We start from the raw sequence: 22,983 nt of genomic DNA, 5'->3' as shown, positions 1-22,983 counted from the left end.
GACCCCTTCCCCTCTGTGAATGTGGTTGCCAGCATTTCATTTGTTCTGACCAGGAGACCAGGACCACTGCCTACTCTGGAAAAAATGAAAAGGTATATTTTCATTTTTGTTTTTTAAAAGCATCCCGGTCTCCTCCCCCCCTCCCCAGATAGCAGGCTGCATTAAAAAATATATAGTTCTTTATTGACAAACCACTCCCAGACATGGTTATCTGCTAACCCTAGCATGGCACCATCCCTGTGGTTGTTGCCATTTACAAATTGGTCCCAAATTGTGACCTGCATCATGAATATTGATGAGGCAGGTCCCTTGCGACCCTTTTGCAAATAGCAAACAGAGCGCTTGACACTGTTGTACATTTTGTTTTGCGACTCATGATTTGCAAAAAATTGCAATTTGCGAGTCACAAGGCAAAGTGGTCTTGCATCTGGCCCCACATATCCAAGTTTAATATAAAGTTGCTTAGCTGTAGAAGAATCAAAGAAGGGAGCAAATATGGTTGCACTTTTGAATCTAAAAATTGGTCTGTGTAGGCATCTATGTCTAGCGGTTACTTACTCCCTCCCTGAAACGTACAACCAATATTTTACTTTGAAGTATTCCTTGGTTATCCTTGGAACTTGTCTCGTTATTCGATAGTACTTTTAAAAAGATGTTCTGTAGGACGACATCTCTTTTTCTATACTGTAATAGGTGCCAGTAAACCAGAGGCCTAACATTCGCCTTGTCGGCTATGCTTTTTACTCCCAAACCCAAATATAATAGCAGTAGTGGGACATTTATGGGGCACGTTGACTAGGGACTTCAGGAATTTATAGTCTGATGTTGATAGATTGGTTACTTTATGTCCCCACAGTACTCTGCACCATGTAGATCTGCCCTCCGAGCTTTGACATTATATGTTTATAAGGCTGGGGAGACTGATCTTGAGGAGGTTGGCTTGATTTGGTATCACAATTTTGCTGTAATTGTAGTGCACTTTGGTGGTCTGACAAGACCATGACGTACTTGTTCATAGGTTTTACCTCCAAATAGTCCATTACCCTTTTGATCTGAGATTCTCCTGTCAATAGTGCGCCCCAGTAGGTTTTATGGGGGTTGGAAACATGTATTTGTTTTTGTGTGGTTTTGGGGTTCACTTCCAATCCACTCTGATTCCAGAAGTCTACGGTCCAAAATAAGGGGGCCTGCAGACCCATAGGTGTTTTTGAGATTAGTAACATGTCTTCCAGAAAACACAGGGCTATTACCCTGAAATTATCTCATTCGGGGGTCATTTATGCATGTTTTGAGATGGTTCAGTACATCATTCATGTATAAGGAAAACAGTGCTGGGTCTTCAAAGCTTATCCAACATAGAGAAGGTCCTCTTAGCTTGGTTTAAATTAAAACTACTTAATACACAAATTACTTGATCAATCCACAACCAGCAAAATATCCTGTAGTCTGGCCCGCAGCTTGAAGGCCTTTGCCCCACAAGCCCCATCTACCACAAACACTACCTCATCAGTGTGTGACTGATGGATATAATTTAGCAATGCTTGTGTTATTGGTGCCTCAAATGGTTAGCGCGAGTGAGCTTATTACCTTTCTTTTTCCGACAGCACGTTTATGTTAAATAAATGCTGCCTTTTAATTTGAGATACCTAGAATTTAGGATATCTCAAATAAAAGAGGTCGCCCCTGTATTTTTCCCCAACCGTGTCCTTTGCTCGCGGGTCACCTTTGCTTTACTTGGCTACGATCTCCTCGGCCACATTAATCGGTCACGCGCTGTTGTACTGAAACCGAATGGTAAAGCCGAGGGAAAGAACCCTTTACAAAGGAAACGTGATGAGTATCACTGTACTTCAACCAACATTCTTTCCGCGCCGTATGTTCTCTCAGTTGGTAAGTCATCGTCTTTATCGAAAACTAATTGAAAGAACAGAAAACAAATGATGTGCTTACACTAGTGCCCGTTCAGGCCTTTGTATACAATTTTGCCGAGCACCTGCAAGCAGATCTTCCACGTTTTCCTTTAGGGATTCTGGTCAGTGGCCTTGGCAACGGCAAACTGTTTCCATTCAGATGTGAAGATTTTTCAGCGCCTGCCTTGCACAACGCTTGATTCCAATTGCTGTTGCGAGAGTGTGTTTCAAGTTGTTACACTTCGCTTTCCTGGCCGTGGTTCACTGCCTGCCATTTTTTTTGTGTCCAGTTGAGGCCAAGCCTGCTCCTGGCACTGCACAAATTTATGCTTTCTTATTGAGCAACCCTGAATGTTCTTCCCCCGCTCCACGTGCCCTCGCCCCCGTCTCCTTGTGACTCAGCTTTCACAACTTCTCTTCCTGTGTTTTATCTTTGGAGCCTTACTCAACCTCAGTGCGTTGCCTGCACCCACTGTTTTTCAGGGGTTTCCTGCCTCCCTAATCTATTTGCTTTTTCTCCACAATTTCTTTACATTTAAACACAGGTCGCATCGGCTAGACTTATATATGTAATACAAATTAGAAAACCTGGTATTCCTATTCCAATATCAAAGAAAAACATATTAGCCAAAAGTCTATTTACTTCAGTTTTTGACCATGCCTGAAACTGTAAAAAATAGGGTTTTAAAAACGTAATAGGGGTAGTTTTATAAAAGGGGCAATCTGCGAGAACATTACATATCGTGCAATTCACATTTAAGAAACATTGACAAACTGCTTTTATCCCGTGCATGTTATACCATTCTCATCGAGAGAAAATTTTTATACCCCGTTTGGGGTCGAGTAGATTTCAAATTCACATTTGTTAAATGATGAAGTGTTGTCACAGTTGACAATTGACTGCCTCTCTGCACTCCGTGCACATTCAGCCGTGGCAGCCTCTCAAACAAACAATGTGAACTATACTATCCTAAATGGACAGTAAATTGGTTCCTGTGTGTCAGTGCTTTCAGCGTTATAGTGCCAGATAACCTTGTTCTGAAAATCGTTGTTTACAGGAACACATGAACTTTATATAGACTTGAATGAATACTCCAAGTCCAGGAAGCAGGAAAAAGATTCTCACTCCCACCCTTCACTCAGGTCTAGATGACTACACCTGCAGAGTGATACCCCGCTGGAAGCTAAACAGAGGAAGGACAGTACCAATAGACTAACCTGTGTCACTACATTTAGTCCAGCGAGTAGTGACATTAAAAAGGTTCAGAAACACCACTGGGAACTTTCCCTCTTTAAAAAAAAAAAAAAAAAAAAAAAAAAAGTTAAGAATGTGAAAGATGCATTAGTGAGAGCAGCCTTACCACAACCTGCAAATTACAGATGTGGACAATGTTCAGCATTCAAATTTAGTTTTAATACGAGTGACTTTTGATATGATGATGTATTTACTTTGGCTTCTTTCAGTAATTGAAACACAAGATGTGATATATGTAATCTGGTGTCCATGTAATTTAATGTACATAGGGAAAATCACACAGATAATAAGGTACAGAATTCTGCAGCCTAAGAGTAGAATAAAATGTAAAACCGTGGGGACACCCCTGGTGGAGCATTATCGAGACATCAACATAACAATGAGGAGATGAGATGGCAAGTCATCGAACAAGTGACCTTGGGACCCAGAGGGGGAGATAAACATATCCTACTTTAAAAACGTGAACATTATTGGATGGAGAAATGTGGAACAATAACCAACGGGCTCAACACATTGAATGATTGGAGACAGACTTCTACAATGTGAATGGGCCCTTTCGGATGTATATTTAGGTATCTGTAAAATGAAAGTATGAGCCATGTATTCTTTGGGCGAGATGATTACACGTTGTCACCTAATGATCGTTTTTAATAATATGAAAATAATTCTGGACATATATGATTTTCATCCTCTTATATCACATAACTATAGAAAATTGTTTGAGTAATGTTAATTTGCCACATCTATGGTTTTCCACATCACATATAGATAGGAATGGAAGTATATTGAGAACAACACATATTGATCCTAGCAGTGATTGTTGTAATTAAGGTTAGGCTTGCCCCATACCTCTTGTGACAAATCTGGTTTCTCAAAGCAAAATCCTCAGTTAAAATTAGCGGGCGTTCACAGGCTGTCGCGTGCACGCTACACATGGCCTGATTCTATTTAAACAGGCAGTTATGGCGCGATTTGGAAGTTGTAAGGTGGCGTCCTCCCACGCACCGTGACAGAGTAATTCTGATCAAGTAATTTTATATGGGGAACTTGGGGATACATCAGGGGCCCTTGTAGAATCTAGATCTGTGGCTTCAGGGAAATCCACTCTGTGTTAAGGTTGTAGAAAAAGAGGTCGATCCGAGGGAGACCGAATCGAGGTGGATCGGAGGAATGATTCCATCAAAATCTATACAAGGATGGGCATGCAAAGTCAGTTCTTGTGGTGAGTGAACAGACAGCATTAAATATACTTCTGTGTAAATGTTGAGAGAGAAAAGGATATACCAAGCACAGCAAAGATGCATAAGGGCTGTTCACACATTAGTCATTTTTCATGTGTTGTTAGAAGAAAGATAACAATTTGGAACAATATTGCTGAGATTTATTGGGCACAATATTGTCTCTATAGCTCACTATAATATTATCACGCAAGGAAGGGAATGAAAAAGTGAAGTGTTTAGCAATTCAAAGACATACAAGGATTGTCTGTTTCCCTTTTAGGAGGAACAACTAGACTGCCAATAGGAAAACTTTAGTGAAAATCAGTGGAAGAGTAGGTAAGTGGCTACATTTTGTAGGTTTCAAATAAATAAAATGAAATCTACATAATGGTAACCATATATCCTTACGAAATGATTAAGGAAGAAATTTACATTTTATTTGTTTTAGGTGCTTCTAACACAGATAATCTCAGTCCTGATGATGACCCATTACTGATTTATGCTAATATTCAGGGTTGAAATGTCGACATATTTTTTATGTGGAGTCACGTAGAAATAAATGATGACTTTGGGACACCTGGAATTAAGGAGTCCTTCAGAAGATCACTGTACTTTTCTAACCACACCTTGTACTTTGTATATATAACACTTCGGCACTTTTTCACATCTCACTCTCAATGCATCACAATTATAGGAGCACCTAAATCTGTTTTAAATTAAAAATCAGTTTTAATGTCAAAGAAGTGAAATTGATGAAAGAATAAAAATTATGCATTAATCTAGCAATACCATACTGAGACAAAAGCCGTCTTTTTTTCTGATAATTGCTTTGGTCTGTGCTGTGGAAGTCAAGGCATACACTTTCCCCTTGGGGCAAAAAATGTTTTGCTTTGTATTTACTTACCCAGGGGTCACTGGCTTTGCCTCATTTTTTTTTTAAATAATACAACTGCAGAGTGGGCACATTCGTTTTGCAGGCCATTTTAATTGACAGTAACTCCAAAATTACGTACGTAAATGGACATACTTGTTGTGAGTGGAACACTTTACAAACAGAAGATCGCTACTGAAATAATGAGAAGCTTGGACAATGATCCCTTCGTCATGTACTTCCCATCATATCAAAGACTTGAACAAAGGAAACCCCATCTTTGCCATACAAGTCTATAAAAGTCTTCTTGCAGTGCCCGGAATCACCAGATTTGAAATGATAGTTTGTCATGTAACTGACTATGCTTTGATCATGGGCCAGGCAGTGTTAATTGTGTGGCTTTTAGCAAGACTTTCCTTGCACTACCGTCCCAGAGCAGTTTTAATGCCATGGTTTTGCATCTGTCACAAGTTGTAGTCAGAATAGTTATTGCTTCTAAAGTGTGCCACATTAGCTATACTGGCTCAGATGGACCTAACACAGATAAACTGAACTAGAGTACCACAAGACCAGCGAACAGAATTATTTTTAGAGCTTTACAGAAAGCAAAGTGACATGTCATGGTTCTGAGACAAAATGCATGACAGACTTTCCCACAAAATAAATTGTGGCGAGTGCCCTTCATTTATGAACCCTTCTGTTTTTTATGACTGAGCAGGAACTGTATTTAAAGATTGCAGTGATGGGTATAGTTCTAAAGCCTGGTCCTATGAAACCAGGATCCATGACATTAAGTGCATAATGAGCCATGGATGAAGCTTAGAAGTTGATCCTTAGCCAGCTCAGGAGCTGGTGTAACATCCGCAGAGCTGTGGTGAGACAGACATATTGTGGCTGGGAAACAAGATACTGGCATCTTCTGATGATGCATGTTGCAGTTTGTTCTGTGCCTCTTGGTGAGTCTAAGATCTACTCCATTGGCATAACTTAGCCTAGTATCATTTAAGACTACTGAAACAGAAGGACTTATTGTGTTGTCTGTGAATATAAAATTCGATCTTCATGTACAATAATGAAATTAAAATCTGGGTTCTAGCCCTATGTTCTCTGGAACAAAGATTTTCCCAGGCGAATGAGTGAGTCGAAAGTGCATTATGCTGCACATATCTCAGTTTTGTGACTTAGGGCCTGATTATGACCTTAGCGGAGGGGATTACTCCGTCACAACGTGATGGAAATCCTGTCCACCATATTACAAGTTCCGTTATATCCTATGGAACTTGTAAAATGATGGGCGGGATATCCGTCACGTTTGTGACGGCGTAATCCCCTCCGCCAAGGTCGTAATCAGGCCCTTAGTATTTTCTGCAGACCCTGCCACTCTTGAGAAGTGGGACGTGTAGTAGCAGGTTAATTTTTAACGTAGCAAACACAATGGTACAGCTGCATGAAGGCACATGTAACTAATATGTGCGGCAATCTCCTCCCCAATAGGTGCTCACACACATGCACCAGAAAACCTACACCACTGGAGATGGTTACTGGGAGTCTGGCTGACACTAGTGGCACTCAGAACCGGTTGACACTATCTGCTCTTTCAGTCAATGCACTGCTGATGGGGCCATGGCATGTGAAAGAAAATGCCTTTCAAGGCTGTGGGGTGGAAAGACAGAGTTCTCACTCTGTCTGAACAACCAGTTCCACAGAAGCTAACTGGTTTAAATAAAGGTAACTTTTGCTGCTCTTGCACAATGGGGGTCTGAGCTCCAAGGCCAATCTCATAGCAGTGTATGTTGTGTAACAATCTACCACAGAATTACAGTCAAATCTAGAACCTATTGTCCCCACCAAATTAAGGTAAGAAGGGGTAAAGCTTTGCTAAGAAAAATAAAGTTGAAATGGAAAGAATGACGAAAAAAACCATTGAATCAAAAAGTCGTAAAATGTTTGTTTCCTCGCCACCATCCAGAGAGCCTTGTATCAGTAGTATTCAGCAGTAGTCAACAGTGCACCAAGAAAGTTGAACTCGCCTCGGATTTTCAGAGACAGTTAACTGCGTGATTCAAGTTGCCTCCCAGTGTCAATTTTGCTGGTGTTTAATTATATGGCTAGTGTGCTAACTTGGACATCCAGTTTCTAAGCAGGTGTTTTTAATGGTTACTTGGGTTGCCTGAATGGCTGCCTCAAACTGGTGCACATCTCAGCAGCTCTCCATCAGCACACCTTTTAACAGAGTTTCTCTGACCTTTCTTCAAGGGTTTCTGTACCTTCTCCGTCTTTGAGCCTACCTGGTTTCTTAGAGGGTGAGATTCTCCCTATCTGAGGCGTCTTCTAATAGTCAAATACGCTAGTACCTTTTTGGTCCAGTATGAGCTGCTTATTAACAAGCAGTATGAGCTGCTTAGTAATACGCCTGTAGGAATCCCTCCCAGGCCCAGAACACCTCCTCGTTCGATAATAGCCCACATCTTCAACTTTGGAGACCATGATGATTCTTCAAGCAACACGCTGTGCCCCTCCGGTCAAGTTTGAGAACAGTTATTCATTTTTTCCCTATATTTCACACTCCAAGTTCAGCAGCTTCGATGTAACTTTTAAGGTGAAACGGGTCTTGAGGGAGCGAGACCTCAAATACTCAGTGATGTTTCCAGGGCAGCTCAGAGTGGTAGTAGAAGGGAAAACTTGACACTTTGTGACCCGGAAGGTGGCATGGGACTGGCTACATTGATAAGACAAGCCAAGGGGGCATGACCGCTGAGCCAGTCTCACAGATGGCGACATGATCAGGTCGATCCAGTCCATAGACAGGATGATGATGAAACTAGACACAACAGCGGTGAACACAGCAACAAGCGTTTGGGAGGCAATGCCACAGGGGCCCCAACAAGACTGGTTCGATGGAGTGGGCCAAGACCGACAACAGCACGAATAATCCCAGTCACAGAGTACCAGCGCCACAAACCAAAATTTATAGGACGATGTTGATGAAGTTGCGCGTCTGACAGAGCCAAATGATTCTTGGTAACAGTGTGTCCGTGGGGGAGGCAGTTGCTGGTAGTTACCACTGTCACCTACTCTTTAAGTATTGGTTATGGGCGACAGGCACTCTGCAAAGTTGTGGGGGGCAGTTTTAAATCCGCTATGCAGGGAGGCATTGTGGGGGAATGAGTTTAGGAGTTTTGCCTTTTATCATTGTTTATTTTGGGAGGTAAAGTTTTTTTTTTTTTTTTTTTTTTTTTTTTTTTTACAGCACTGACCACTGTACCAGCATGCGGAGGCATCTTCATTAACACACATGGGTGGTCGGGCTGACAAGCTGGCCATGAAGCTGTTACCCTGGAATGTGAATAGCCTGAGAGACAGTTAAGCGTGGAGTCATTCTGAAAGATGCCAAGTGACAAGCACCTGATGTGGTCCTTCTACATGAGACCCACCTGAAGGGTAACATATATAGAGCGCCAGACAGATGGGGTTACAAATTAGTTGTGCATGCATGATATACCACGGGCTCCAGATGGGTGTTTTAATAAAGAGGTTGCTTCCGCTTATGATTCATCCGGTCTTGCCAGGCACCAATGGGAGATGCATTGCTCTTACGAGGGGTTGGGAGGGGGTTGACCGTCAATGTCTGCTTGGTCTATGTCCCACCACGCCTACATGATGCTACGCTGCCCCACTTGAATGCTCTACTATGTCAACTGCTGGGGGGGTGGTGGGGTTGGGGGTGGGAGGGGGAGGAATCTTCCTGCTGCCCACTGTTTGGTTTCCTTACAAGCCTTTGGGCTGACTGCCTGGTGGCCCATAACCCCACGTAACAGCAATTCACATTCCACTTTGGGGCACATGGCAGCCTTTCCCGTATTGACCGTCTTCTTGACTTTGCACACCACCTTCATTATTTCTCAGAGGTCCATCATCTGGATAGAGGTGTTTGCTCTTGTGGGTTGGTCCCAAAACACGTGTCATATCACTTATCCCCTGGTAACTTAAGTTGCCCAATGTTAGAAAGGAATTAATAGGCGCAATGAAGCATTATCTTTCTGAGAATGAGACTTTAATTGACTCCCATCTGACACTCCGGGGGCATATAAGGTAGTAGTTAAAGGTCAGGCACTCTTGTTCATTGTTAGACACACAAAAGAAAAAGGGGCTGTGCTCGAAACACTGGAAAGGGGACTTAACTCACAGAATAATACTGTGTGGCCAGTTATTTGCTCCTGTTTAAACAGAAAGAATATAGGTACATGGTGATCGATGCCGCCCTGAGGAGCCATAGGGCCACGCAACACCACTTGTATGAGGTTGAAAACAATGCTGGCACGGCAAGATAGACCAGGCGAGGCACATGCGTTCACTGCCTACTACGCCCAGTTATACTCCCCAGCTGTGACAACCACAGTGGAGGAGTCCCAGGAGTTCCTGTCTGATATCCACCTGCCAAGCCACCTGACCTAGGACCACGTTTTTCTTGAAGAGGAGATAAGCGAATGATGAGTAAAGCACCTAATGAAAGGTGCTGTTGAGGTGGTGGACACAATGGTACTTTTTACTATATGATATTGGACTGTCCAATACTGCAAAGCTTTTGGGTGGTGGTGGTTGCATGTATGGGTGAGGTGTGTGATGATTCCCTCAGTGCCTCTGCAAAGTGGTGTCTCCTGAATATCCGGAAGGAAACAGATCTGCTCCGTATGGAGCATATATGAATCATCCTAGGGTTGGCTGTATCTAAATGGAATGTTTCAAGATTGTGGGATGCGGAACAAGCCCTGCAGTCCTGAAGTGGGCTAAGATCTTGGAAAATTGGCAAAACTACAGAAGTAATATATCCTCCAGAGCTCACCCCTGTCACTTTGGAGGAATTTCTGCCCAAGGTGGGCTTTTCAAGCATTGCTGTTGGCGATGTTGAGGGGGCGGAATGGTTTAATGCCGCAGTGAAGACAATGTCAAAGAAATTACCAGTGAGATTTTTGTATTCGTTTTTATTGAAATGCCAATAAAAAGATCTGTGTAAAATGAAAATTAAAAAAAAACTATATGAACTATTTATGAGGGGCATGCATCGCTGACTAGCTGAAAAACAACTGACTAAAACTCAACACAGACAAAACAGAATGCTTATCTTCAGGAACAGTATCTTCCCATGTAATGACTCCTGGTGGCTTTCTGGACTAGGACCCTCACCCACTCCGACAGACCACACTCACAACCTTTGCATCCTCCTGGACAGCAAACTTACCATGGGAAAAACCAGATCAACACAGTCTCTTCTGCCTGCTTCTTCACTCTTTGCATGCTCCATAAGATCTTCAAATGCCTCCACGTCAACACCAGACAAACTGTCACTCAAGCCCTGGTTGCCAGTTGGCTGGACTACAGCAACACACTCTACGTAGGAATCACCACACACCTCCTTAAGAGACTGCAGACCACACAGAATCCAGCGGCCAGACTCATCCTTAACCTCCTTAAACGTTTCCACACCAACCCCACCTCAAGATGTTCCACTGATTTCCCCATTCAAAAGGGATGTCAATTTTAGATGCTGATCCACACCTACAAAGTCCTTCACAATCAAAGACCTGCATACATCAAGCACTGTGTGAACTTCCACCACCCTCCAGACACCTGCCCTCTGCTTCCCTCAGCAACCGTAGAGAACACTACTCCTACTTTGAGGCAATATCCTCTTGGACACACACTCACACTTTCTTTCTTTCTTTCTTTCTTTTCTGATATTGGTAATTCACCCCTTTTTAGACAGCACTTAGTAGATTGTAAGCAGTGTAATTATGGTGTGAGTAGGGATCTCTGCTTCTCTAGCTAAAATAGTGTTATAGTTATTGAACCGTTTCAGCTGTCTACAGGCAAGGACAATGCCATCTCTTTTGTCTATAAAATAGATTAGTTCTCATGCCGGTAAGGCATATTCATCCCAAATTACCTACTGTATTAAAAATGTTGAGGGTTGAACCTGCGAGTGCATGCGCCAGCACATATATGTCTCGCTTGCGAGACAGTTGTCTACAGTAAAGGGCTTGGAGCCCACCTGTCGCTTACCATTTGTTGGCTTGCGTGGCACTCTGCTTTACAGCCTTGTAATTTGTCACTACAGGACTTGCATCATTTCCTTTCCTCTGTCTGGAGCAGGGACCAAGCACTGATTGATTCAGTTTAATTGGTGCCCATCCGCTGCTCCAGACATGACTGAGTACTATTTTTTTCTTTATAACTTCTAGTGCCCTGCAAACAGAAGGCATGTGCGACTGTCAAAAACTTACCCAGCAGGACATACATAATTGCTACGTTTTTTATTTTTTATATCTAACTTTTTTTAATTTTTATTTATTTTGCCAAGTTGTCTCATTTCAATTTATAATCGTGTTTTCTATTGTTTTTGCTCGTGGGCGCTGTTTTCAAAAGATGACGATTATCTTGTTCTAAATATTGTAAAGCAACATTTTTTCTTTATGTATAATTTCTGAAATGATGCTCTAACACATAATCGCGCAGTACACCCTAATTCGACCTACTACAATCCACCCCAACCTAATTCACTTCAACCCGTCCCACTCCAGTCCTTCCAACCTGCCACAATTTAATCTGCCCCACTTCAGTTCGCCCCACTCCAATCCAAAACAATCTGCCCCACCTCAATCCAAAACAATCTGCCCCACTCCAGTTTGCCCAATCCAAAACAATCAGCCCCACTGTAAGCTGCTGCACTCCAATCCAAAACAGTAGGTCGGACTCCAGTGTGCCCCACTTCAATTCAATCTGCCCCACTCTAGTCCAAAACAATCTGTTCCACTCCAGTCCACCCAATTCACTCAACTCCAGTCCACCCCAATTCACTCAACTCCAGTCCACCCCAATTCACTCCACTACAATCTGCCCTATACCAATTCACCCTATTACAGTCTGCCCCACCCCAATCTACCCCACTCCGATCTGCCCCGCTCAATCCAAAACAATGTGCACTACTTTAGTCTGTCCCCCTCCAATGTAAAACAATCTGCCCCACTGTAGTCTGCCCTCCCTCCAATCCTACCCCTCTCCAGCCTCCCCCACTCCACCCTGCCCCACCACAGTCCAGTCCACCCCACTACAGCCCAGTCCTCCCCACACCAATACAACCCAACCCAATCCAGCAGTCCAATCTACCCCGCTCCAATCAATATACCTCTGCCCCAATCTGATACACCCCAATCTTTTCCACTCCAGTCCAATCCACCCCACTCCCCCAGTCCACCCTACTCAAATGTAACTCATTCCAATCTACCTCATGCAACCCACTCCAGCCCAACCCTCCCCACTCCAATCCACCCCTCTCCAATCAAGTATTTTGCAACCCAATCCACCTCACTCCAGTCCACCCACACACCCCACTCCATACCTCTCCAATATAATCCACTTCAATCTGCCCCCAATCCAATCCACATTAATCCACCTTAGTCCAGTCCAAACCACCCTAACCTATCCCACTCCAATCCACCCATCTCCAATTAATCCACCCTACTCCAACCCACCCCACTCAACTCGCCCTAGTCCACTCGGATCCACCCCACTCCAATCCACCCCACCTCAATCCATTCCACCCCAATCCACTCCAGTCCAACACACCCCACTGCAGTCCAATACACCCCATCCCATTTCAGTCCCCCTCACTCAAATCCACTCCACCCCATCTCATCCTACTCCAATCCACCCCATTCACTCCAATACACCACACTACTCCAATCCACCCCACTCTATCCCAGTCCACCCTACCCCATCCCAGTTCAGTCCAGCCCACTCCACTCCAGTCATCAAGCCGACTTCACTCCACCCCAATCCAGTCCACCCTACTTCATTCCAATCCTCCCAATCACCATCTAGTCTACCCCACTCCAATCCAGTGAATCTAGTCCATCCCACTCCAATCCAGTGAATCTAATCCATCCCACTCCAATCCAGTGAATCCAATCTACCTCACTCCAATCCAATATACACCACTCCAGTCCAATCCACCCCATCCCAATTACTCAAATCTAAACCACCCACTCCAATCCAACCCACTCAAATCCACCTCACCCCATTTCAGTCCACTCTATTCCAATCCATTCCACCCCACCCTAATTCAGTCCACCACACACTATTCCAATCAAATCCACCCACTACCTCAGTCCAGTCCAACCCACTCAACCCTATTTCACCCTACTCCACTATACGAAACTCTGCCACTGAACACTACTCCCCTCACTCAACACTGTACTCAACCTACCCCACTCGACTACACCACTCCACTACACCAACAAATCCACTCTACTCCCCCACTTCACTCTGACACTCCACACCACTAACTTTTAGCCTTGCTGGACAGCAGCCGCACTGGTGTACAACATGACAAAACACATTGCCAAAGCCAGTAGCTCTTGTATAGGCGTGATCTATTGGCTTTGCCAATGCTGGTTATGTTTGAGTCGGGCCTAGCAGAAAAATGCTATTTGTCAGCCCACAGCTGTCCACTGCATGACATTTGTTTTAGGCTGCTGGGCCTAGTTTTATAACTGGCAAAGATCAAACGGGAAAGGAACCAGGAACAACTACACTTGTGTGCGTCTTCCACTGACAGCCTAGTCCTAGTGTCGGTACACGGTGATGACAGGCCTATATTAACAAAGGATTCACAGAAAGAAACAAATACAGCATATAAACAGAGCGCTATAGGTCTGAGCCTGTCAGGAGTGTCCTTGCATCAGAGGTCTGAATAAAAAGAGTAAGCGAGGGGAACACAATATCGATGACTGAATTTACCGCAGCGTTCCTCAGTTTTCTCCTGGATCTGGTCCAGGAAGGCGTTGACTTGCAGCATCTCAAATAAAGATTTTTGTCCTTTTCTCAGGGAAACGCACTTCATTAAAAAATATATCAGTACCAAAAAACGTGTGTGCCTCTGAAAGTGTTTATTAATTCATAGAAATCCCTTTGACTTGTAGTTCTTGCCGTTCAAAATGCATGAAATCATTCACCACCGTTACCGACTGGAGTGCCGCACAATAGTTGTCTTTACATTTTGATAAGCTTGGTGACCAGTGATTACGGATTTCAAAAGTAATAAATGTGTGCTTCCCTGGGGGTGCCTCTGGCACATTGAAGTTACCTGCGTGATTCGTGTGTATATATAATTATATTTTATATGTTCATTGTCCTCCGATATCTCATTTAAAAGCCTTGTACCCGAGAGCTTTTCAGTCTTGAACCTTAAAGCTGTTATTTCTGGCTACCTTTTCTTGGCTTTCACGTAGTGCTTTCAATTCAACCTCCTTAATTATTTTAGGATTTGCTGCACGTTTCGAGGTTTCAACCAGATTTACTAATGTATAATGGAGTTGGTAACAACACTGATTGAAGGCCTACTTATATGAAATACACCAGAACGAGAAAGTGCGAGTTCTGACGAGAGAAAATGGAGCTGCATTCACGAATCCCAACAGTAGTGTTTTGTAAGGAAAATGATTTTACGACATGCAAGGACTATGTAACAGATAAGAATCTGATGCCGCGTCCAAGCTACGTGCCGTTGTTCTGATGCTTACACAATATCTTACTATTTTTGTAACAAACCTACTCGAGCAATTTTTACATAGATAACTTGCCACAGAGTGAATTCTCTCGTGTTTCGCTTTCCTTTTCACCAGTATGATCACTTCAGTGAGATGTGTATGAACAAATCGGTTTCGAACGTTTGCGGTACATTTGGCAGTGAAACTGTATAACAAAGAACAAAGCTACTAGGTCCGAGACCTCATTAGAAGTCAGGTGTTTGGCCTTGGCACCGCTATCCGCTCCCTTTTAAGGCTACGTGCATAATTCCGTTTGCGAAAGACGCGAGTTTTACAGTTGCTGGCTTTGTGCCATCGCAAATGTAAATACATGGATTTTGGCTTTAAAGAATATTGATCACGCTCTCCGATCAATGAGCACCACAAGCATTCAAACTGTACTGCTTCACCATATGAAACGTGTCTGAGGCTGGTCCTGCATAGTCTTTAAACATTACACGGTTAGTGCAGCGTAGATGTTTTGCACGACCGTGGGACAAAGAAAAATGCAGGAGAGCGGAGGATGTAAGCGCTGCAGACTCAACCCTCCTTTGAGTCTGGCGAAATGGAAAGGTTTCGAAGGGTGATTCCATTTAACTCAATGGGGAGAAACTATTCTTTCCAGTCGAGAAAGGTTTTCACGACGAGTGATCCAATTCAGGTTAATGGGAGATATTTTGCACGTTTTAAAGGGTGAAAATTAGTCCTTGCAAGGTGACACTTTTAACGTGAGGGTGAGTTGGGTGGTATGTCATGCAGGGAAGATGTGCTGCTAGAGTCGCATGGTTAGCATGGTGGGAAGAGGAAGAGAAAGCTGCAGGAGTTAGTTGGGGCTGGGGGTAGGCAGGAGATTGATTGTGCAGGCTTGGCAGAAACAATTCAGGAGTCAGCAGTGAGAAGGGGCTGCAAGAACGTGTATTGAGGTGGAAAGAGGAAAGGTCCACTGCCTTACCCCTATTGGCCCAGTCCTTTGTACACCATCTGTGTTCCCAAAAATGTAATAATCATTCCACGCAAGTCAGATTGAGGGGTGACTAGATGCGAAAAGTTTGCTTGGGGATGGGGGCTTGGCATTATAAAGTTTAAAGACAACTGGTGTAGATTCACACTCTTTTCAAATGTAGTTTTCCCATCTGAATTTAAGTGATCCCATGGGTTTTTATTTCTCTTGCAAGGTCTTTTGTCACCTTACGGGGGGCTTAGAGGACACCCTATTGCTTACCATGTTTGCTTTATTGTCACTCATTTGTTTTCTTCAACTGCCATGGTTTCCCTGGTTTTCCTGTATGTCCCACCTGCCAGAGCATCGGCCCATTACTTATATCCTTCCACTGCTCGCTTTTTCAGGTGCTGCTTTTCTTTTTGTTTAAGCAATCTATGAAAGCATGTTTTTTTCTTCTTTTTGCTGTCTTCCTTGTGTTCTTCTCCACCCTCCATGTTTCCTCCAGTCCCTCCATTGTCCATTTGCTTGCCCTAGCCCCTCAAGGCCTCCCACTGTTGTCTCAGTGCATGCTTTAGCCCCTCCAGCCCACCATCCATTGTCTGTCTGATTGCCCTTCGGTCCTACCTACTATCCTCTCTTGTCCGTGTGGTTGCCCTCGCCCACTCTCCATTGTCCTTATGCTTGCCCCCAGACCATCGAGCGCCCTCTCTCTGCACCCTCGGCCCTTCCCAGCCATCCTCCTTTGTCTGCTTGCCCTAGACCCTTCTGGCCACCTGCTATTGTCCACGTGCTCCGCCACGATCTATTGGCTGTCCTCGCCCTCCACCTGTGTCCTTTTCTCCCGCTCTATCCCCTTCCTCTGACTTGCCTCGGGGAAGCACACGGCTAAAAGTAAAGGCTTAAACTTTTTGTTATTTAAAACACTTTGTCTTCCTTATAGCACTATTTTGAAATTAATCAGATTTGGCAATAGTGCATGACTACAAAACATGACAATAGCTCTCATAGATGTTGGCATGGCCAGCGCTAGTTTAATTTTGACCATACCCCTTGATTTTTTTTTTATTTGAAGCCTTGATGTGTTCCAGTCTCAGTCTTATAGTCTTATTATTGTGCGATTTGTCAAATTGTTTGAACTGATTTTTTCAGTTCCATAAATAGTTTAGAGTGTTGGTAGAATATTACAGTCATCTTTGGAAAAACGCTATTGTGTGTGTGTTCTTGACCATTACCATCTATTCAGCTTTTTCTGCTTATGTATTCTATGTAGCCATGTCTGGATCTTCCAGATTTGTCCCCATGTTCATTGAACTTTGCTCCATGCCTATCAAGGGTCCTAATATTCTGCTTCTCCCATTTTGTACTGTTGAACTTGCTGGTCCTGTCTGGGATGATGTATTGTATATGTAGTTTAGCCTGGGATTCTTTCCCTTTCTTCCAAATTTCCTGTTTTTTGTATTGTTAGGATTGACATCACCGGTCTACTTTTGACTTTTGCCTTGTATGACTCCGAGGGGACCAATTTTGTATTTCTCTTGTAATCTTGTTTGTATTTTCGTGTGTTTGATAACATGAGTCATCTAAGTATAGGGTTAGCTTATTATCCTTTGGCAAGTCGAAGGTTAAATATAGTTTTTTTATAAGTTCACTTCGAAGCTTTGATCACTAGGGGATTAAAAAAAAGACTCGAACAACTGGTAGTAAATTTCAGAGGCCTTGTGTAATCTGTTTTGTGCCGGTGAAAATCATTAAATACTGTTTTTCATGTTTGTGGTTTGCATAATTTGTTCTTTGCTATAGTTAAATTGTCTTTACTAGAAAATTACCAGAGGTGTACTACACGTAGAAGCACAAATTATGAATCTTCAAGTATTTAAACAATGTACTAATGTCTTGCAAATTTTCAGACATTTGCCTTAGATGTCCAGGAACCTTTAACACGTCTGGGACGTAAACATTTCATCCATGACTTATGGAACAGGTCTGTTGATTTCATAAGCATGTTTCGACGTTCACATTGCCTTTTAAAACATCCTGCTTTGCGGTACAGCAAGTCTGCATTTCATTAAATTGGGTAGTTAATCTCTCAGAACAACGGAAAAGTAAACCTTCTACAAATGCAGTTTTGTAGCCTCAAATGTGTTTTTGGCTAATTTGGGGATCATTTTGTTAGAAGTCATTGAAAATTGATTGTAGAGTTACATTGACATTGGCCTCAGGAGGGCATTCCAATGAAGGAATAGTAGGTGGGAAGGGTGGAATAAAGCCAGAGAGCCCATGGAGACAGCAAATTGGAAAAAGCATCACAACACTAGATCCTATTGAAGATGCGTAATTTGTCTTCCGTGTGGGCTTGTTACTGTAGCTGATGGAGCAAACACAATGTGACAAATGTGGGATTGTAGTTTTTTTTCTTTCAATTTTTATTTAGAAAGTTCTTAAACCAGGTACAGAGTTAACAGTAGATCATCATTGTCACCTTTTGAATGAATAAATATCAATAATAACCTCATTACAATGCTTTTTGCATAACTAGACAGAATAACGGTTGCAAATCGAAATGTAACAAAGCCGTTTTGAATTACTACTCATATCTCATTAGTTTCCTGCTCAGCTGCAATGTTGTTTGATTTCAGTGAGGCTCGTTGTGTAAAATAGGATGTGCAATATCGTCCTCATTCCCAGACGGCAGGGAAGGGGTAGGCCGACACAATCCAGACCTATGAAAAGACAGAGACATGTACCCCGGCCACCTCTCTGGTGACAAGTGCTTTTAATTATGGTACAGAAGGGAGCACATGCTTTTCATTTATATCCATATGCAACAGGGGCCTGTCCTTTCCATACTTTGTATCCTCTCATATCATATACAAGGCGGCCATAAAGCGTTATTTGATATGAAATGTCCCTTGTCAAATGAGTCAAGACATATCATGGAGTAGGGGACCGTAAAGCGTTATGAATAAATTAGGATGCCAAAAAAAGGGGTCCTGTAATTTCCACTCATTGCATATGGATAGGAACAAGGCTTTTCTGATACCCTTGAAGCAGAGTCCCAAGATGGCTGCCAACACTTCCTGGTTGAGGTGTTGGCAGCCAATCCGAGCTCTGCAGATCTCTGCACAAGCTTTTATTATTCAAGAAGCCGTCGTGGAGGAACTGCTGCCCTAGATCTACAAGTTTGTTTTTCCTTTAATTTCTCTTAATCTATTGAACGGATTTTCACCAAATAATAAAACTCGTAATCACCGAACCAAAAGCCACCATTCTGCCAAATTTGGTGTAGTTCAGTCCAGCTGTTCGGGCTGTAGTCGTGTTCAAAACTCCTATGGGAAAAACAATTTTTTTGACCCTTTCTTTTTCTCAGCCCCCTCTCGACGGATTACCCAGAAACTTTCAGTGCGCAACAAGAATCATTCGTCAAATGGTGGCAAAGGTACAGGCAAGTAAAAAAAATAAATAAATAATAATTTCTATGGTAACATGGTCCTAACTATAACTCTATAACTGTGTGTGTGTGTATATGTGTGTGTGTCTATATATATATATATATATATATATATATATATATATATATATATGTGTGTATATATATGTTCGATGGCATGTGTAGCTGCAGATACACATGCTGTGCACATCCCGCCATCTGGTGTTGGGCTCGGAGTGTTACAAGTTGTTTTTCTTCGAAGAAGTCTTTTCGAGTCACGAGACCGAGGGACTCCTCCCCTTTCGACTCCATTGCGCATGGGCGTCGACTCCATCTTAGATTGTTTTTTTTCCGCCATCGGGTTCGGACGTGTTCCTTTTCGCTCCGTGTTTCGGGTCGGAAAGTTAGTTAGAATCTCGGAAAAATCGTCGGTATTGTTTGCGTTCGGTATCGGGTTAGTTACAACAGATCGACACCGACTTTTGAAGAGCTCCGGTGGCCCTTCGGGGTTTTCTCGATCCCCTGTCGGGGCCTGGTCGCGCCTGGCCACGTGTCTCGTCAAGGCTGATGGAACGGACCCCATTCCGCTTCTGCCCAAAATGCCATAACAAGTATCCATATACAGATCAGCATCTGGTCTGTAACTTGTGTTTGTCGCCCGAACACAAGGAAGATACTTGTGAGGCCTGTCGAGCGTTTCGGTCCAGGAAGACACTAAGAGACCGAAGAGCAAGGAGACTGCAAATGGCGTCGACGTCGACAGGACAAGAGCGTTTCGAGGAGGAGGAAGAAACATTCTCCATCCATGAATCAGACTCGGATGAGATCGATCCCGAACAAACGCCGAAAACCGTGAGTAAGACGTCGAAACACAAGACTCACGAAAAAACCACTAAAGCCCAGGGGACGTCACCGCCAACAGGCCATGGCTTAACCCAAAAAATAGGTGACCGATCATCGGTACCGAAAAAGGGCACGCTGGTGGCGAAGTCATCCGACTCCGGTCGAGATACCGCCACACAGCAATCTCGGGCTCGAGATAGTGGCTCCGAGCAGGTTCGGCACAGACAGCGGCACCGAAATGAGTCGGCACCGAGAGACCACGACGCCGAAAACAAAATAGGTTTTGTCGGAACCGAAAAAAGTAGCCGAAAAGGTTTCGATACAGAAACATCCGGCTTCGGAACCGAAAACAAGTTCCTACACAGAGGAACAAGGACTGTCCTCGCAAATGAAAATACATAGATTTGGACAGGAATTAGAGACAATGGAGCCAGACTACACCCAAAGACGGCTCCACATCCAAAAAGAAACGGGAAAGATCAGCACTCTCCCTCCTATTAGGATGAAACGCAAACTTGCCTTCCAGGAGAAAGACAAGCAGCCACAGGCAAAGGTGGCTAAACAAGTAACCCCGCCACCATCTCCACAATGCTCTCCGCAACCATCACCGGTAGCCACTCCACCTATGATGCAATCCCCGACCCACACAGGGATGAGTCAAGATGACCCTGGCGCATGGGACCTTTATGATGCACCAGTGTCAGATAATAGTCCTGACTGTTATCCAGGTAGACCGTCGCCACCAGAAGATAGTACAGCCTATGCACAAGTGGTGTCAAGGGCAGCGGCATTTCATAATGTCTGCTTACATGCAGAGCCCATTGAAGACGACTTTCTATTTAATACTCTGTCGTCCACACACAGCCAATACCAGAGTCTTCCCATGCTACCCGGGATGCTAAAACACTCCAAACAAGTGTTTGAGGAGCCTGTAAAAGGAAGGGCCATTACTCCAAGAGTGGAGAAAAAATATAAACCGCCACCAACAGACCCCGTGTACATCACACAACAGCTAACACCAGACTCAGTTGTAGTAGGGGCAGCTCGCAAGAGAGCAAACTCACATACTTCAGGAGATGCACCACCTCCAGATAAAGAAAGTCGCAAATTCGACGCAGCAGGCAAAAGGGTGGCGGCACAGGCAGCAAACCAGTGGCGTATTGCAAATTCACAGGCTTTGTTGGCCAGATACGATAGGGCTCATTGGGACGAAATGCAACATTTTATAGAACATTTGCCCAAGGAGTTCCAGAAAAGAGCACAGCAAGTAGTAGAAGAAGGACAGAGTATCTCCAACAATCAGATACGGTCAGCTATGGATGCTGCAGACACAGCTGCTAGAACTGTCAACACAGCAGTAACAATAAGGAGACATGCATGGCTGCGTACATCAGGATTTAAACCAGAAATACAGCAAGCTGTGCTAAATATGCCATTTAATGGACAGCAGTTGTTTGGGCCGGAGGTGGACACTGCGATCGAAAAACGTAAAGGACACTGACACGGCCAAAGCCATGGGCGCACTCTACTCCCCACAGAGCAGAGGCGCATTTCGAAAAACACAGTTTCGGGGGGGTTTCGAGGGCAAAGCACAGAACCCACGACCTCACAAACAAGGCCCACTTATCAGAGCCAATATCTGCGTGGAAGTTTTCGGGGACAATATAGAGGGGGACAGTTTCAAAAAAATAGAGGAAAGTTCCAAAGTCCCAAAACTCCTCAAAATAAACAGTGACTTACAAGTCACACATCCCCAACACATAACACCTGTGGGGGGGAGACTAAGCAAATTTTACAAACATTGGGAGTAAATAACAACAGATACTTGGGTACTGGCAATTATCCAGCATGGTTATTGCATAGAATTTCTCAAATTCCCCCCAAACGTCCCACCGAAAACACACAATATGTCAAAACAACATATAGATCTTCTAGGACTAGAAGTTCAGGCGTTGCTACACAAAGAGGCAATAGAATTAGTACCAAACAAACAAAAAGGAACAGGAGTTTACTCTCTGTACTTTCTCATACCCAAAAAAGACAAGAGTCTAAGACCTATATTAGATCTCAGAACATTAAATACCTACATCAAATCAGATCACTTTCACATGGTGACATTATAGGACGTAATCCAACTGCTCAAACAACAAGACTACATGACAACACTAGACCTAAAGGATGCATATTTCCATATACCGATACATCCTTCACACAGAAAGTACTTACGGTTTGTATTCCGAGGGGTACACTACCAATTCAAGGTGTTGCCATTCGGAATAACAACTGCTCCAAGAGTTTTTACATAATGCCTAGCAGTCGTAGCTGCACATATCAGAAGGCAGCAAATACATGTGTTCCCGTACCTAGACGATTGGTTAATCAAAACAAACACGCTAGAACGGTGTTCACAACACACAAAGTATGTCATAGAAACCCTCCACAAACTAGGTTTCTCAATCAACTATACAAAGTCACACCTTCTGCCGTGTCAAACACAGAAATACTTAGGGGCGACAATCAACACAGCAAAAGGTATTGCCACGCCAAGCCCACAAAGGGTTCAGGCTTTTCACCATTTAATACAGACCATGTATCCAAAACAAAGAATACAAGTCAAGACAGTGATGAAACTCATAGGCATGATGTCCTCATGCATAGCCATTGTCCCAAACGCAAGGTTACACATGCGGCCCTTACAACAGTGCCTAGCATCACAATGGTCACAGGCACAGGGTCAACTTCTAGACCTGGTGTTGGTAGACCGCCAAACATACATCTCGCTTCAATGGTGGAACAGTATAAATTTAAACCAAGGGCGGCCTTTCCAAGACCCAGTGCCACAATATGTAATAACCATTGATGCCTCCATGATAGGGTGGGGAGCACACCTCAATCAACACAGCATCCAAGGACAATGGGACACTCAGCAA

The 22,983-nt window shown here is 43.6% G+C and overlaps 1 protein-coding gene across 7 annotated transcripts in view; it reads left to right on the top strand.

Moving 5' to 3' along the window:
* The window catches only part of SGMS1 (sphingomyelin synthase 1), a 668,505-nt gene that overhangs the window by 538,375 nt on the left and 107,147 nt on the right, over positions 1–22,983 (top strand). For 2 of the 7 annotated variants that reach the window (XM_069239884.1, XM_069239878.1), the window contains one exon: positions 8,507–8,697. The exons of 4 other annotated variants lie outside the window; for them this stretch is intronic. The gene's annotated coding sequence lies outside the window, so the exon portion shown is untranslated. Of the gene's footprint in view, positions 1–8,506; positions 8,698–17,690; positions 17,765–22,983 lie in introns of all 7 variants that reach the window. One more of the 7 variants, XM_069239882.1, reaches the window with a different exon arrangement.

The sequence above is a fragment of the Pleurodeles waltl genome, chromosome 6, assembly GCF_031143425.1.
Source record: "Pleurodeles waltl isolate 20211129_DDA chromosome 6, aPleWal1.hap1.20221129, whole genome shotgun sequence".
NCBI classification, from domain to species: Eukaryota; Metazoa; Chordata; class Amphibia; order Caudata; family Salamandridae; genus Pleurodeles; species Pleurodeles waltl.
This window is presented reverse-complemented; position numbering and strand designations above follow the sequence as displayed.